This window comes from Adiantum capillus-veneris, chromosome 7, assembly GCF_014529385.1.
Source record: "Adiantum capillus-veneris isolate H3 chromosome 7, ASM1452938v2, whole genome shotgun sequence".
Classification (NCBI taxonomy): Eukaryota; Viridiplantae; Streptophyta; class Polypodiopsida; order Polypodiales; family Pteridaceae; genus Adiantum; species Adiantum capillus-veneris.
Window position 1 is genome coordinate 74,995,945 of NC_140937.1, and position 15,420 is coordinate 75,011,364.

General features: G+C 45.0%; 1 protein-coding gene and 1 pseudogene across 8 annotated transcripts in view; one reads left to right on the forward strand and one right to left on the reverse strand.

Moving 5' to 3' along the window:
• Positions 1–15,420, reverse strand: part of LOC147454072 (uncharacterized) — a 96,971-nt gene that overhangs the window by 43,256 nt on the left and 38,295 nt on the right. The gene's annotated exons all lie outside the window — the stretch shown is intronic.
• Positions 1,884–12,346, forward strand: LOC147454073 (uncharacterized; annotated as a pseudogene).

Consider the following 15,420-nt stretch of genomic DNA (forward strand, 5'->3'; position numbering starts at 1 on the left):
GTGAACACACTAGGACCGTCGGGGCATTTTTTCCCTCTTTAGGAGGTTTTTTCCCCCGTGCATTGTATATACGCTCATCACTCTAGGGCTATCTATCTTTCCATTGCACACTAAGTAATACACTCTCTATTGTGTACCTTGAGCTTCCTTCGTCTTCTCAAGCTGTGTGTCTCTCTGCAACCCTAATTCCAACAACATCTTTGAGGCTCGCCCTGTACCACCAGCAGAGACAGTTCGAGATTTTTGGCTAGAGTTGATCCATACTCTCAGAGGACAGTTCGAGAGACTCTAGGGCAGCTCGACCGCATGGGGGAGCATAGAGAGGCGTTCCTTTGACTCTAGCGCCCTGGGCCTTTCTTCACCATGGTCCAAGATGTGCTCATATGGCACTACCGTCCACCTATGTGGATTTTCCCTCCTCCCATCTCCTGATTTAGCCTCATTGTACATATGCTGTTTTTTCATTAGGAGAGTCTCCCCTTATGTTGTAGCCCTCTCTAGTAGAGGTGGTTGTAGCCCTATTGGCAGTTTCATTAACTAATAGAAGGATCTCTTCCTCGGAGAAAAAAAGAAGAAGAATCACATTTTATGAGCCACTCTGTACGACAACCTAAAAGAGAAGAAGAAGAAAACAAACAAACAATCAAAGAAGCATGTTCGCCTTGAGGACAATTTCGTCTTCTAACATTACGATAGTTCTTCTTCTTCTTCTAGTTCCAATGAGGATGAGAAGAAACGGAAGAAGCAAAGAAAAAACAAGAAAAGAAAATGCAAAAAAAAATCTAGAAAGCACAAAAAGAAATTTAACAGTTCGAGGAGGGAACCTCTTTCACCTTTGACGGTTCCGACAATGACTCACACAATTTTGGTACATCAGTTACGAGCCACTCAGTACGACAACCTAAAAAAGAAGAAGAAGAAAACAAAGGAGTTCAAGGATGCCCATCGAGCTCTCTCTTTCATAAAGAAGTTTGACACTACATTCTCTAGAGGCAACTTTTAGAAGCCTCTAAAGTACGAAAGGCAACATCTTTTCTGAAGGGGAATTGTAACAAACATGAACACCCAAGTCTAGATTTTGTCGCGACACAACAGAGATTCACTTCAAAACAATTCACAATTCAAGAGTCGACACAGCCCGACGTAGTTCCATGGCAAGAGAGATTGGCCCCAAAGACTGGCGCTCCTTTCAATATTTCTTTTATATTAATCTTTGAGAAAAGTACAACTCTCACGGGTGCTCGCTCTCAGACTTTGCGTCCAAATGCTTTGAGAAGTGAGCCCCCCTTGGGTCCTTATAAACATTACAAGGGGTGCTAAAAGCAGAGCCCCAAAAGCAAGTAATCTCAAAAGCAAACTGTCCCAAAAGCTGGCAGCCAAAAGCAATCAGCGCACCCTACGGAAATCTGTACAATGCCACGTCCATAGTTACAGGGGACAGAGGGGATGGGGCTTAGGGGCGGGGACGGCCGTAACCAAGTCAGGGACCGGGCTGGGCGATTGGGAACGGTCGGCTGGGTGCATGCCAGGTGGGAACGCTGGCTGCCGTCTCGGGGATGGCGGACGGGGACACACCGGGAACGGATGCGACGTCCAGGGACGAACGGAAAATGGCCGGCAGGGAATGGAAAAAAATTTTAAAATTCAAATTTTTAGCCGTTTGAAACGTCACCAGGGCAGCTCAGCGTCTGTTTTTGGGGGGAGGCTATAAACGCACCCTTTGGGTCTCTCAAGGCTCAAGCCAATCCTCTCTACGGTCTACCTTCAGCAAGCTCTACCATTGAGTCTCTCTACGCTCAAGCTCTACCCTTGAGTCTTTCTACCCACTCTCTCCCTCCTCTACCCTCTCAACTTTGAAGCTCTCCTCTACTCTCTCCACCATCATGTCATCTCAAGCTAACTCCACTTCTCAAGCCGGCTCTTCTCGCAGGAGGCCTGCCGTGCAAACATGGTTGTGGTGGGATGAATTCGACTCTACCGCGCGTGGTCAAGGTGGCGGTGCAAGACCATGGACTTTTAAGCTATACATGTACAAGAGAACGGGTGGTGCAAACAAAGTGCGAGCCCATCTTCTTCATGAACCCAGTCACGAGGTGAAGTTTTGCCCTCGAGTATCTTCCGAGAAGAGGTTGGAGCTTCTTGAGAAGCTCGCGGTGTATGAGGTCGCGGAAGCGCCTAAGAGGGGCCGTTTTGTTGCCGTTGATCCCTCTGCAAAGGCAACACCGCAATAGCAAAGGCAAGCCAACCTTGGCTCCACCTCTCAAGCGTTCAAGACAAATGCATCTACATCGGAGGCTTCCATTGCGCATCGCCAAAGCACCCTCGACGAAAATTGGAATCCTAAATTGAAGGAAGAGGTGGATAGGTCGGTTTCCCGATTCTTCTTCCACGACAACATTGTCTTCCATGCTTCGCGGTGAGTTTCCATTGTGACTTATGGGATATGCACATCGCAATCTCCCATTTCGTATTTCATTATGGGGTCTTGACTCTCCATGCTAACACAACATGCTCTATTTTGTGTGGATAGGTCTCCATACTTTCGAACCATGGTTATGAAAATAGGGGAATATGGCCCCTCTTATGTGCAACCTTCATCGGAGAGGTTTCGCACCACCCTCCTTGACAAAAAGAATCTTTCCGTGGAGCAAGCAGCCCAAGCAACAAAGGATTTGTGGGGGACCAATGGAGTCTCTCTCTGTAACAATTAATGGCCTAAAAACTTGTGTGTAGTGGAAATTAGCATGAACGTAGTGGGCATTTCATTAGAATAGATTCCTAATGAGAATTACAAGAGTGCTTGGGTGAAGAGAGCAACAAAAAGCATAACACCTAGTTAGATAGCATGAACAATATTTTCAAAAGAGAGAGAAATTAAGCTATTGACAACAGTTGAGGACTGGATTTGCATGGAGCCGGTCCCCCCTCCAAAAGGCTTTGTATTATGGTTTCTCCCATCAAGAGAGACATTGTTCTTTGTGTTCCTTCAAGACTAGCTAGTGCAATGAAGATGAAAGCTTCATGCACTAAGCAAAACACTTAGCAAACACAACATCACTTATCCCCGGTCTCAGACCCAAGACCTCACACACCTTCAAAGATGGTGAGAGCTAGAAAGGTATGAGAGTAGATTGAGAGGAAGAAGGAGTATTCTTACGAGAAAGATGTACATCTCCTCACATAATCCCTCATATTAGCATAGCTTAGCTTAGTAATTAGCATGGTAGAGGAGATGAGCATGCATTGAAGCTTGGCTCTTGGTTGGATTTGCATCACAAAGCCAAGAGTTGTTGGTGTAGGCCTCCCTTCTCACAAGCTTGGAGTAGGTGGTAAGCTTTCCATTAAAGCTTGAGAAGGAGAGAGAGTCTTCTTTACTTCACACATGAGATTGTGTGAGTGTGTGTGTGATAATGCCTTGCAAAAATCAGCCCCCCCTCTCTCTTGGGCGACCCCTCTTGCTATTTGCTATTTGCTATTTGCTCTTGCTATCCTCTCATTGGACCTCCCTAGGGCTAGCCAATGACAATTAAGCAGCATAAGTGATAGCTTTCTGACATGTGTCCCCCTTTCCCCTTTTGTGAGAGCTTTAGGTAATTTAATAATTCAACTAAACTCTCATTGGACCCCTTTGCCTCCTGGCCAATAGGAATCAGGCAAGCCATTGGACTGTTGAATGCTCATTGGACCCCTTGGGAGACTGTCCAATAGTCTTCTAGAGGACTTAATTCTCATTGGTTCTTTTATTAAGTGTTTTTAAATTAATTAAACTAGATTTACTCTAGCCTAATTCTCATTGGTCCACCTCCAAGGCCATCCAATAGGAATTGGGTACACCTTGTGGGCATCTGGCCTAGGGAGCTTACATGTGTCCCTCATTCCCTTTGTGTAAAGGGAGCTTGTGTGTGTGTGTGTGACTTTCTCTCTCATCCCCTACAAGCTAGGCTCGCCCCCTCCTATGTAGGAATTTGAAAAGACTTTTGGACACACACAAAGCATCCAATTCCCCCCATGGTTGACCTTTGGACACATCCTTTGAATTTTGGAACCTTAGCATTTTGGAAGTCTTAATGGGCTGAACCTTAGGGTCTTTTTAACCCATTGTTGCACATGGCTCTTTTGCAGATGGCCCCCCCTTTGGATCCCTATTTTCCCTCCTGTGGATCCCTACTGTGGCCGATTTGCTAGCTTAACCAATATTCTAGTTTTTTCTCCCCTGGCACTTTACCATATTAAATGATCATTTTAACATGAGAAAATAATTTAGGAGAATTAGATATTGATTATTATGACATTACCTCTCTCTTGAAATCATAGTCGTCCTCGACTATGGTGTAGAGAAGATAAAGCATATTCATGAGTCCTTTTCTTAGCGGGTAGAGGATCCCTATGTTACCCTACGACATCATTCCACCATGGATGACTAGTCCATTTGGCGCTTGAGAGCCTGAGGCTGCCGCAAGCATGTCTGCACATTAGTTCTATCAGTCTTCCATAGTAGAGTGACAAGCTCTACTTGGTGTTTGAGAGACGTCGTCTCCGCAAACTTGATCTAAGCATGCATACTACTTCATTTTTTTGTGCACAATAAAGAAAAAGAGTCTTATAAGACAAAAACATTGTTCATTTTTAACATTTTGTACATTTGCTTACTCTTGGGAAGCACTGTAAGCATTGACAAGGTTTAGGTTATCCTTTAATTGTATGCCTTGCATCCATCTAGCATCTTCAAAAGGATAATTCTTAAACTTAATAAGGTCGGATAGTCTTACCGCCTCTTAGTACCTTGTCTTCATGTCGGAGAATGGACTCGGGTTGCAGCACCTCCTCTTGGTCCTCGATCTCCGGTGGGTCTTCAATAGTTGGTTCTTGAGGTGGCTCTCCTTTGTAAGGCTTTAATAGGCTCACATAGAAAGCATTGTGTATGAGCCAATGATTGGGCAACTTGAGTTAATAAGCCATCTCATTGATTGGCTTAAGAATCTGGAAGGGACCATAGTACCTTTTTGCTAGTTTAAGATAGTATTTATGGTGACCCGTAGGATTCTTGCCCGTAGTGTGCCTTAATCGAGCCTTGGGAAACTTTAATAAGACCCAATCATTTTCTTTAAAGGCTTGGGCTCTTCTGTGCTTGTCAGCAACAGCCTTTTGCCTTTGCTGTGAGATAGAGATAGCATCCTTAATCTTTTGAAAAGATTCTTGTAGGTCTCGGCTATACTCATCTGCAGCGAAGATCTTCCCATGTACCTTAAGTAGTAAGGGACTTTTTGATCTCTCCTCAATTACCTCGAAAGGTGCTTTTCCCGTGGAAGTATGTACAGTGTTATTGTAAGCATACTCCACTAAGGGTAAGTACTTCTCCCATTGGGATCTTTGATCTACTTCCGTTACATAGGCTTTTAGTAGATCGAGAATTGTTAGGTTAGCTATTTCACTTTGGCCATCCGTTTGTGGATGATAGGCCGAAGAGAAGTTTAGCCTTGTCCCTAAATTCTCAAAGAGACCCTTCCAGAAATTACTGGTCATTCTAGGATCTCTATCCAACACTATGGACATTGGCAAGCCATGGTACTTAAAAATTTGTGAAATGAAGAGGGTTGCCATTTGATGGGCTTTGATAATCTTTTTGACAGGTATAAAATGAGCTTGTTTACTGAACCTGTCTACTATCGTCCATATCCTCGTATTCCCATGGATAGACTTAGGCAATCCAAAGATAAAATCCATGGATATGCTCTCCCATGGTGAATTAGGGATTGGCAAGGTTTGAAGCAATCCAAGTTGCTTCCCTCTATCAAATTTTGTCTTTTGGCATACCACACATTTAGAAACATACTCTTGTATGTTCACTTTCATGGTAAGCATATAGAAATATGTTTCAATTCCCTTTAAGGTAGACTGAATCCCTCTACGCCCCGCATAAGGTGGAGCATGAGATTCATACATTACTTTCTCACGTAGTGAGTTAGTAACACATAGTCTATTGCCGTAGAGAAGATAACCATCTTGTAAAGTAAATGGTTCTTCTTTCTTCCCTAATGCAAGGGCTAAAATCACATCTCTAAAATCGGGATCAATAGCATACTCATCTATCATTGAAGATAGATCATTGTGAGTTGCTATGGAAACCACATTCGCTCTCGGTCGTCTTGAGAGTGCATCAGCTACTTGATATGCTTGCCAGTAATGTGAGCAATATGAAAATAAAATTGCGAAAGGAAATTTGCCCACCTCATTTGTTTGTCGGAGAGCTTGGTCTGCGTCATGAAGTACTTAAGACTTTGGTGATCCATTCGCAGAATGAAAGGAGTCCCCAATAAATAGTGCTTCCATGAGTCTAAGGCATGTAGAACTGCAAGGAGTTCCTTCTCATATATGCCTAGAGCTTGCTCAACAGGGTCGAGCCTTCGACTTTCATAGCCTATGGCGTGCCCTTCTTGGAGCAAAACAGCTCCAAGGCAATAACCATAAAGCATCACATTGGACCTCAAATGGTTTTGAGAGATCTGGTAGTGTAAGCACAGGTTGAGAGATAAGCTTTTCGAAAGCATTGTTCTCCTTAGCAGACCATGTGTACCTAACGCTTTTCTTTGTAAGGTCATGTAATGGTCCCGGAATTTGTGAGAACTTTTCTATGAAGCGTCTACAGTATGCACACATACCTATAAAGCTTCTTAGTTCATGAAGATTCTTTGGTTTAGGTCATCCTTTTATTACCTCTAACTTTGATGGATCCATTTGGATGCCATCTTGAGAGATAACGTGACCTAAATATTGAATCTCTTGCAAGAAAAATTCACTTTTCTTTCGATTAACATAAAGTTTATTCTCTCTTAAAACTTGAAATATTACCTGGAGATGTTGCTTGTGTTCGTCTAATGAATTAGAGTAGATGATAATATCATCAAAGAACACTAGTGAAGGTTCCATGAGGCCTGAACAGCTTCTCCATCAAGCGGTTGAATGTGGCTGGTGCATTGGTCAAGCCAAAAGGCATGACAATGTTTTCGTAAAGACCAAATGTGGTGCGAAATGCGGTCTTTACAATGTCTTGATCGACTATCCTTATTTGATGATAGCCTCTTTTTAGGTCAATCCTACAGAAGTAGGTCGATCCTTGTAGCTTATCAAATAGGTCTTCTACCCGTGGAACGGGAAACCTATTCTTGATAGTGATCCTATTTAGTGCTCTATAGTCGACACACATACGATATGTGCCGTCTTTCTTTTGCACTAATAGCACGGGTGAGCAAAATGGAGATGAGCTAGGCCTAACCATGCCCTTCTCAACTAACTCATGCACTTGCCATATAATCTCCTCTTGTTAAGCTTGAGAAACTCTATAAGGAGGTTTGTTAGGCGGTGAACTTCCTGGAAGAAGGTAGCTCTAGGAGGATCTTGGCGGTTGCTTTTTTGGGGACAAGCGCGGTACTCATGCCCTTGTTCGCCGCACTTGAAACACCGGTTATCCTTGCGATAACGCTCAAGCTCTTCAGGAGAGAGTTTGTTTTTGCCTTTGTAAACTCCCTTCTCTTTAGCTTTGTTGGAGTTGCCCTTAGGAGACTTTTGGACATTGTCCTTCCCCTTAGGCTCGTTGGAACCCTTGTTTTCCGTGGGCTTATTATTTCTTTTAGTCCCCGTTTGGAAATTGATTCGAGAGGCCACCATAGTATGGTGTATTACCGCCGATATGGTACGTGGCCTTTGGGAGTTGACATACTCCGCCATTTCTTCGGTTAAGCCCGCACAAAATTGTTGCTTTTGCTCTCCAAAATCCAACTTTTTGAAGACAGTGGCTTTGAGTTGTAGGTCCCAAAACTTGTCTACATATTTGTGGATGGATTCATAGGAGAGAGCTTTAAGCTTCGCCATTCGGTGAGTACTTTGTCTTTAGCATCGGTGGCCAAAAACTGCTTCATCATGGAAGCTCTTAAAGCTTTCCATGTTCGCGGAGCTTCACCGTTGGCTCGTAGGCTAGACCACCATTGCCTGGCGGACTTTTGAAAGTGCATAGCTACATGGCGTAGCTTAGAGGACTCCGTGAACCCCTCATCTCCAAACGCCGCATCAAACTGTTGGATAAAGGCCAAGACTTTGTCAGTAGCACCAAAGGTGTCATCATAGGTAAGGACAGAGATGCTCTTCCCTCCCTCTTTGAACTTCTTGAGCTTGGACGACCTCTTCCACGCGGCATAGGATTTCCTATGGCCTCTTCTTTTTGATGGTTCAAAGGTTGCACCATCACTTTCTTCAGAAGGTGAAGAATTTGAGGAAGGTGGAGAAGAGGGTGACCTCTTTCTCGCCTTTTTCTTGTCTTGATCTTCGTCGTCTTCACCATCACTTTCATAAGAGAAAGAGTACGAAGAAGATGGAGAAGAGGGTGTCCTCTTTCTCGCCTTTTTCTTCTCTTGCTTTTTATCATCCCTCTTTGAATTATGGTGTGGAGAAGGATGCGATGGTCTTCTCCGCTTTGGTGGTGATGAAGAGCGTTTAGCCTGCCGTCTTCGTGGAGCCATCTCCGCCGAGGTGGCGGGAGACTCACTTCTTTCTCATTCCTTTGGTGGAGGCTCTTGAGTTCTCCTTTGGGAAGGAGATGCATCATCAAGAAGTAAATTCTTGAGCCCTTCGTATGGATTCTCTTCTTCTTCCCGAATCAGAGAGAGACCTCTTTTGGAAGTCTCACAAGGAGGCTTCCTAGGTGTTCTCTCATCATGGTGGTGAGCTTGGAGAATCCCGTGAGCACGGAGCTGCGTTGCACTTCACTTTAGAGAGATGGATTGCCCATGGCTTATTGAAGCCTAGAAACAAGATAGTTAACAAGCATCAGAGCATTATTAGTAGCTTGCTCATTAGCAAAATCAAACTTATCAACATTAATTTCACTCTCTTTACTATTGTCAGCCATTCTAACAACTTTTAGGTGTAAACTTTTTAGGTGTACTTTGACACTTCAAGCCCTAGTTGCTACTCCTCTTTACCCCTTTAGAAAAAGCACTCAAGCTACTGTACCCGTGGCTCGAATGCCATTAATTGCAAGGAATAGAACAGAGGGTCGTTCAACACCAAAACAGCACCGGCTCCTGTCAAGCTTCTAATAGCTCAATAGTGGTTAAGCCGTAGGCAAGCCCCGTAGGACTCCACTATTAAGACCATAGCTCTCGACGGTGATGTCCCGTTAACTGCACAAAGGCAAGCCCACTGCAAGGCTGAAAAATCCCTATTCTACTTACTCACAGAGAATTAATAATACCAACCATTTATAGCTAGCTTGAGTACCTCCCTTCTTGAGCAAGAAAACAGAAACCTTATGCTCTGATACCAATGTAACAATTAATGGCCTAAAAACTTGTGTGTAGTGGAAATTAGCATGAACATAGTGGGCATTTCATTAGAATAGATTCCTAATGAGAATTACAAGAGTGCTTGGGTGAAGAGAGCAACAAAAAGCATAACACCTAGTTAGATAGCATGAACAATATTTTCAAAAGAGAGAGAAATTAAGCTATTGACAACAGTTGAGGACCGGATTTGCATGGAGCCGGTCCCCCCTCCAAAAGGCTTTGTATTATGGTTTCTCCCATCAAGAGAGACATTGTTCTTTGTGTTCCTTCAAGACTAGCTAGTGCAATGAAGATGAAAGCTTCATGCACTAAGCAAAACACTTAGCAAACACAACATCACTTATCCTCGGTCTCAGACCCAAGACCTCACACACCTTCAAAGATAGTGAGAGCTAGCAGGGTATGAGAGTAGATTGAGAGGAAGGAGTATTCTTACGAGAAAGATGTACATCTCCTCACATAATCCCTCATATTAGCATAGCTTAGCTTAGTAATTAGCATGGTAGAGGAGATGAGCATGCATTGAAGCTTGGCTCTTGGTTGGATTTGCATCACAAAGCCAAGAGTTGTTGGTGTAGGCCTCCCTTCTCACAAGCTTGGAGTAGGCGGTAAGCTTTTCATTAAACCTTGAGAAGGAGAGAGAGTCTTCTTTACTTCACACATGAGATTGTGTGAGTGTGTGTGTGATAATGCCTTGCAAAAATCAGCCCCCCCTCTCTCTTGGGCGACCCCTCTTGCTATTTGCTATTTGCTCTTGCTATCCTCTCATTGGACCTCCCTAGGGCTAGCCAATGACAATTAAGCAGCATAAGTGATAGCCTTCTGACATGTGTCCCCCTTTCCCCTTTTGTGAGAGCTTTAGGTAATTTAATAATTCAACTAAACTCTCATTGGACCCCTTTGCCTCCTGGCCAATAGGAATCAGGCAAGCCATTGGGCTGCTGAATGCTCATTGGACCCCTTGGGAGACTGTCCAATAGTCTTCTAGAGGACTTAATTCTCATTGGTTCTTTTATTAAGTATTTTTAAGTTAATTAAACTAGATTTACTCTAGCCTAATTCTCATTGGTCCACCTCCAAGGCCATCCAATAGGAATTGGGTACACCTTGTGGGCATCTGGCCTAGGGAGCTGACATGTGTCCCTCATTCCCTTTGTGTAAAGGGAGCTTGTGTGTGTGTGTGTGTGTGTGTGTGTGTGTGTGTGTGTGTGTGTGTGTGTGTGTGTGTGTGACTTTCTCTCTCATCGCCCTCCTATGTAGGGATTTGAAAAGACTTTTGGGACACACACAAAGCATCCAATTCGCCCCATGGTTGACCTTTGGACACAACCTTTGAATTTTGGAACCTTAGCATTTTAGAAGTCTTAATGGGTTGAACCTTAGGGTCTTTTTAGCCCATTGTTGCACATGGCTCTTTTGCAGATGGCCCCCCCTTTGGATCCCTATTTTCCCTCCTTTGGATCCCTACTGTGGCCGGTCTGCTAGCTTAACCAATATTCTAGCTTTTTCTCCCCTGGCACTTTCCCATATTAAATGATCAGTTTAACATGAGAAAATCATTTAGGAGAATTAGATATTGATTATTATGACACTCTCCTTGTAGATGAATGGAGCAACACCCGCAAGCGGTCCATCCACGGAGTGGTGGCCTACTCTCGGGGGGGGGGATGTACTTTGTGGAGTCACATGATGCATCCGACAGTGACAAGGCCGCGGAGATGCTTGCTGCAGAGAGGACAAGCACCATAGAGATTATCGGCCCGGAGAATGTCCTCTGTATGGTTGCAAATGGAGAGGCGTCAAATAGGGCAGCCGGGGCTATCATTGAGCACATGTATCCCAGCATCCATGTCACATTTTGGATGGCGCATTGCCTCAACAACCTCCTCAAGGACATAGGGAGCTTGTCATGGATGTCACCCACCATTAGTGATGCCTCTCAAATTGTCTCCTTTGTGCTCAGCCATCAAAAAGTGCGCCATGAGTTCTCAAAGAGAAGCCACTTCTCCTTGCTCAAATATTCAAAGACAAGATTTGCATTCAATTGGCTTATGCTAAGCCGCTTGTCTACATGTGGCGGAGCCTTAAGGGGCCTCTTTCTTAGTGATGAGTTCCAGGCCATGCCGGAGTCTACATCAGCAACAGGATTGAAATGCCGAGAATGGGCCGACGACGCCGCTTGGTGGGAGGAGGTGAAGACTCTTGACACCATGGTCAAGCCTATTCTACACCTACTTCAGTTGTGGATAGCTTGCAGCCATGCATTGGCAAAGTGTACGAAGCCATGGATCAGATGATAGACACTTGAGAAGCTTGTGTCTGACCCTATTCAATATGCGGAGATTCGTGGCTTGTGTGAGTCGAGGTGGAATGGATACTACTTTCCACTTCGTGCGGCAGCTTATGTGCTTGACCCCAAGTTTCAAAGAAGGCGTCAAGAGACCGACAAGGAGGTGAGCAACGGATGGCGGCTTGCATTGGAGCACTTTGAGCCTAGCAGTGACATTAGGCGCAAGATTAGAGATGAGCTACTCAACTACAGGCAAAAGAAGGGCTCCTATCGATGTGTAGATGCACAGGTTGATCGCAGCAAGATTGGCTCGATGTTGTGGTGGGAAGACTATGGAGGAGATGGCCCACATTTGCAGCGCTTGGCTGTTCGTGTCCTTAGCCAAGCATGTACCACTAGTTGCTTGGAGCAACTATGGAGTGTGTACAGCCACATTGACTCTAAGAAGAGGAATCGCCTTGGGGTCCAGAGGGCCAATGATTTGGTGTTTGTGAGCGCTAACTTGCACATGCTTGCCAAGAGCGTAACACACAAGGCAGATCCCTTCACTGAGTGGGAGATGGCACAAGAGAATCCATCTATGGCCGAGACACTTTTGGGGGAGCTAGAGGAGGAGTACGAGCCTCAATGCGAGCCTCGCGAGGCCTCATATGTCGCTGACGACCTCGAGTACGACGATGATATGGAGATTCAGCAGGCCAGCACTTCCGGAGTTTGATGATCACTGATCACTGAGTCTATCTAGCCCTTTGTTATCCTTGAGGCTTGTCCTTTTTGAGCCCTTATGGCATGCACTTTTCATTTTGTACCCATCGATGTTTTATTGGCACATTTACGCCTATATGAGTCATGCTCTTTGGTCTATTTAGTGTAAATTTGTGGTCAAAGTGATGCTCTATGTGTGGCATGTGTGTAGGTCAAAAAATGCCAAAAAAGCTCTTTTTTTTTGTCGTTCCGACCCACATCCCCATTTCCTAACTTTTGTTGTCCCGTCCCCATCCCCGTTCCCGACCCTGACCCGCCATCCCATGTAACTATGGCCACGTCAACGCTATCAGCACGATCTATGGAAATCCGTGCAGCCACGTTAGTAGTCAGCGCAATCTACGACGTCTGGACAGCTGTCACGTCAGCAATCTTCTACTCAATTTCTTTAAGGTCTTTGTGTCCCTTGGGCCCCTCGTCCCTTGGCCATAAGTTGGGGCAACTTTATTAGTGTAGGGTCATGCCACGTAAGCAGTCTGTGACGGGGATTTCTAATCACCGAGCAAAAAAAATCGAGCGAAGATAAATTCCAGCAAATTGATACAAGAGCAACAATAGTAAAAGAAAAAAATAGTTCCATGCACGTTACTTTCACTATCACAAATCTAACACTCATCGGAAAAAAAAAACGATATTTTAAAACCATTATGAAAATTGAGTATTTGAGACACAAGCAATCTCTTCATACTTGAAACATAGATAATTCAATCCCATGTGGCAATTAGGATTCTCCAAGATCCCAGTTGCAATGGTTGTACTATTGTTCGCCTTCAATACCTCAACCTCATACCGCATCGCCATCATGCCCAAGAGGTACACAATTAAATGATCTCCGGCCACAAACCATTCCATGTGCCGTTCTATCTGCCTGTGGCACCGCCTACTACAATAGCTCCCTAGTTTGCTTGATATTTTTTTTTTAAAAGAACTAACCCTACTCTATTGGCAGCTTAGATACCCCCAAATCTCATCCCTGGGTCATAACCTTGGAATTGATTTCCTCCACCCTTTAAAAGGAAATTAAGAAGTCGAACTCAGACAGACAGGACGGTAATCGTAAATGATCAATCTCTGTAACCAGCACACCAAGCATGTAATCTTGCCTTGCAACGTAACCCCGTTAATAAGAGAAAACTTCCTAAATCTCTGCGCGTCTACTACTCCTGCGTCCATCGCCCTCTAGCTCTACGTGCATGCCATGTGCCTGCTGCGCCGTATGCACGTGAGCTCATTCGCTCCTACTCGATCTGTGCCTGCTGCGGTGTCCTCCACCTGCCATTAGTCCCTGCCAAAGGGATCTCATTTGATTCGCCTCATTTTTGGAATTTTTTTACTGCCGGTACCCCCTACTCGCATGACCCTATCCCTATACTGGCATAAATTAAAGAAATTAATTTAGATGTTCAGATTCCTTAGCATATGCCAATCCCATTAAACTTCTCAAAGGTATCACATGTCCATTTCTACCCTGCCTGTCGCCACGGCCGTCGCTATGCTCTCTCTTTGCCTACTGCCTACCACGACCTGCTGTCTCTCTCTGCACCGCCTTCTGTCTATCTCTCCATGCCAGCTTGCATTGCCTCCCTCTGTTCCTCCCTTACATTGTATCTCGCCACAACAATTGAGCCCACCAGTGCTCAACGTCACCACCTGTCTCTCTCGACCTATCATGCCTATAACTCTGCTCTCTCTCATCGTCCACAATGCACCTCGACGCGATTTCATCAGCCCTCGCCTTGAAGCGCTTCTTCCTGTCGACCTCGCATACGTACCCCTGTAAACATCATCGTCGCTACTTCCTGCTTTCCCACAATTGCACCCACCAACTTCTCCGTCTAGACAGTCCCATTCTGTCACGGACAGTAGCATGAACACATACATGATGCTTGCTGCTTGCTGACCTCCTTGCTACCTTTACGCTCTCAACGCAGCCCATACCCCCCTTATATCCAGCCGACGAACCTCCCCCCGTCTGCCCCTTGGTCGTTCTGCATGACGACATTGCGGATACTCCTGCCCAACGTCCCCAGACGACAACAGCCACGTGCTCACGGCCCAACCAGTTCCATCGCTGCCCTCTGCCGACCGTTGACTCCCTACGCGGACACCTGGCATTGACTTGCCTTGTTAGTGACTTTTCGCCTTACCTCGAATCGCATCAGATTCCCTTCTTTAACGATTTTCCAAAAATTGTGCACATATACTCGCATGACCCTACCAGTCCTCGCGGCTTGATGTTTTAAAAGAAAATCTGACCCTCCCCTCCCTGGTCTACTGCTGCAACCAGTCCGTGCTGGCGGGGACTGGTTGCAGCAGTAGACCAGGGAGGGGAGTCCCCCAGTCCACCCTAGCTGGGCTCAACTAGGATATGAGAAGCAACACGCACCTGCCTTCGCAAGAATGCATTTCCCAGCTAAGCGTGCAAGCGGATGATTCAGATGAAGCGGCTGTGAGAGAGCGGTTGAGGTTGCATGCCTATGAGAGTAAGCCATTGATTCAGTATCTCCCAACGGAAGCTTGTAGATGACAGGCTCTTGAATATTGTTTAGGGAATGGAAGCCAACAGTAGGACTGAATCACATGTCTGAAAGTTGCATGTTATGCCATTGCTGCAAGCATGACAGCTTAAAACATATTTATTCCTCACATTACGCAGGATATGGCAAAGTGTACAGGCCTGAAAGCTGCTAAATTGTCATCGCAATGAAGGAGGCTGTTAGTGTTCATACATATTGCTCAAAAGTGTTGATATGATCAGCGCTGCATATTGTCCAAACCGAGAGGGAGAGAGAGAGAAAGAAAGAAAGATTTTTAACGTCTATGTCAAGCCGAAATCAGCCTATGAGACAAATCAAATGTACATGGTGTGTATGTCATCCGTCTGTCGGAAAGACAAATGAAACAAAACTGATACAAAACTGAACTGAATGTAGCTAACCACTCCCACTGCAAATGCAATATCCGGACGTGTAGCAATCATTGCATACATCAAACTACCCACTGCAGACGCATATGGAATCTTATCCA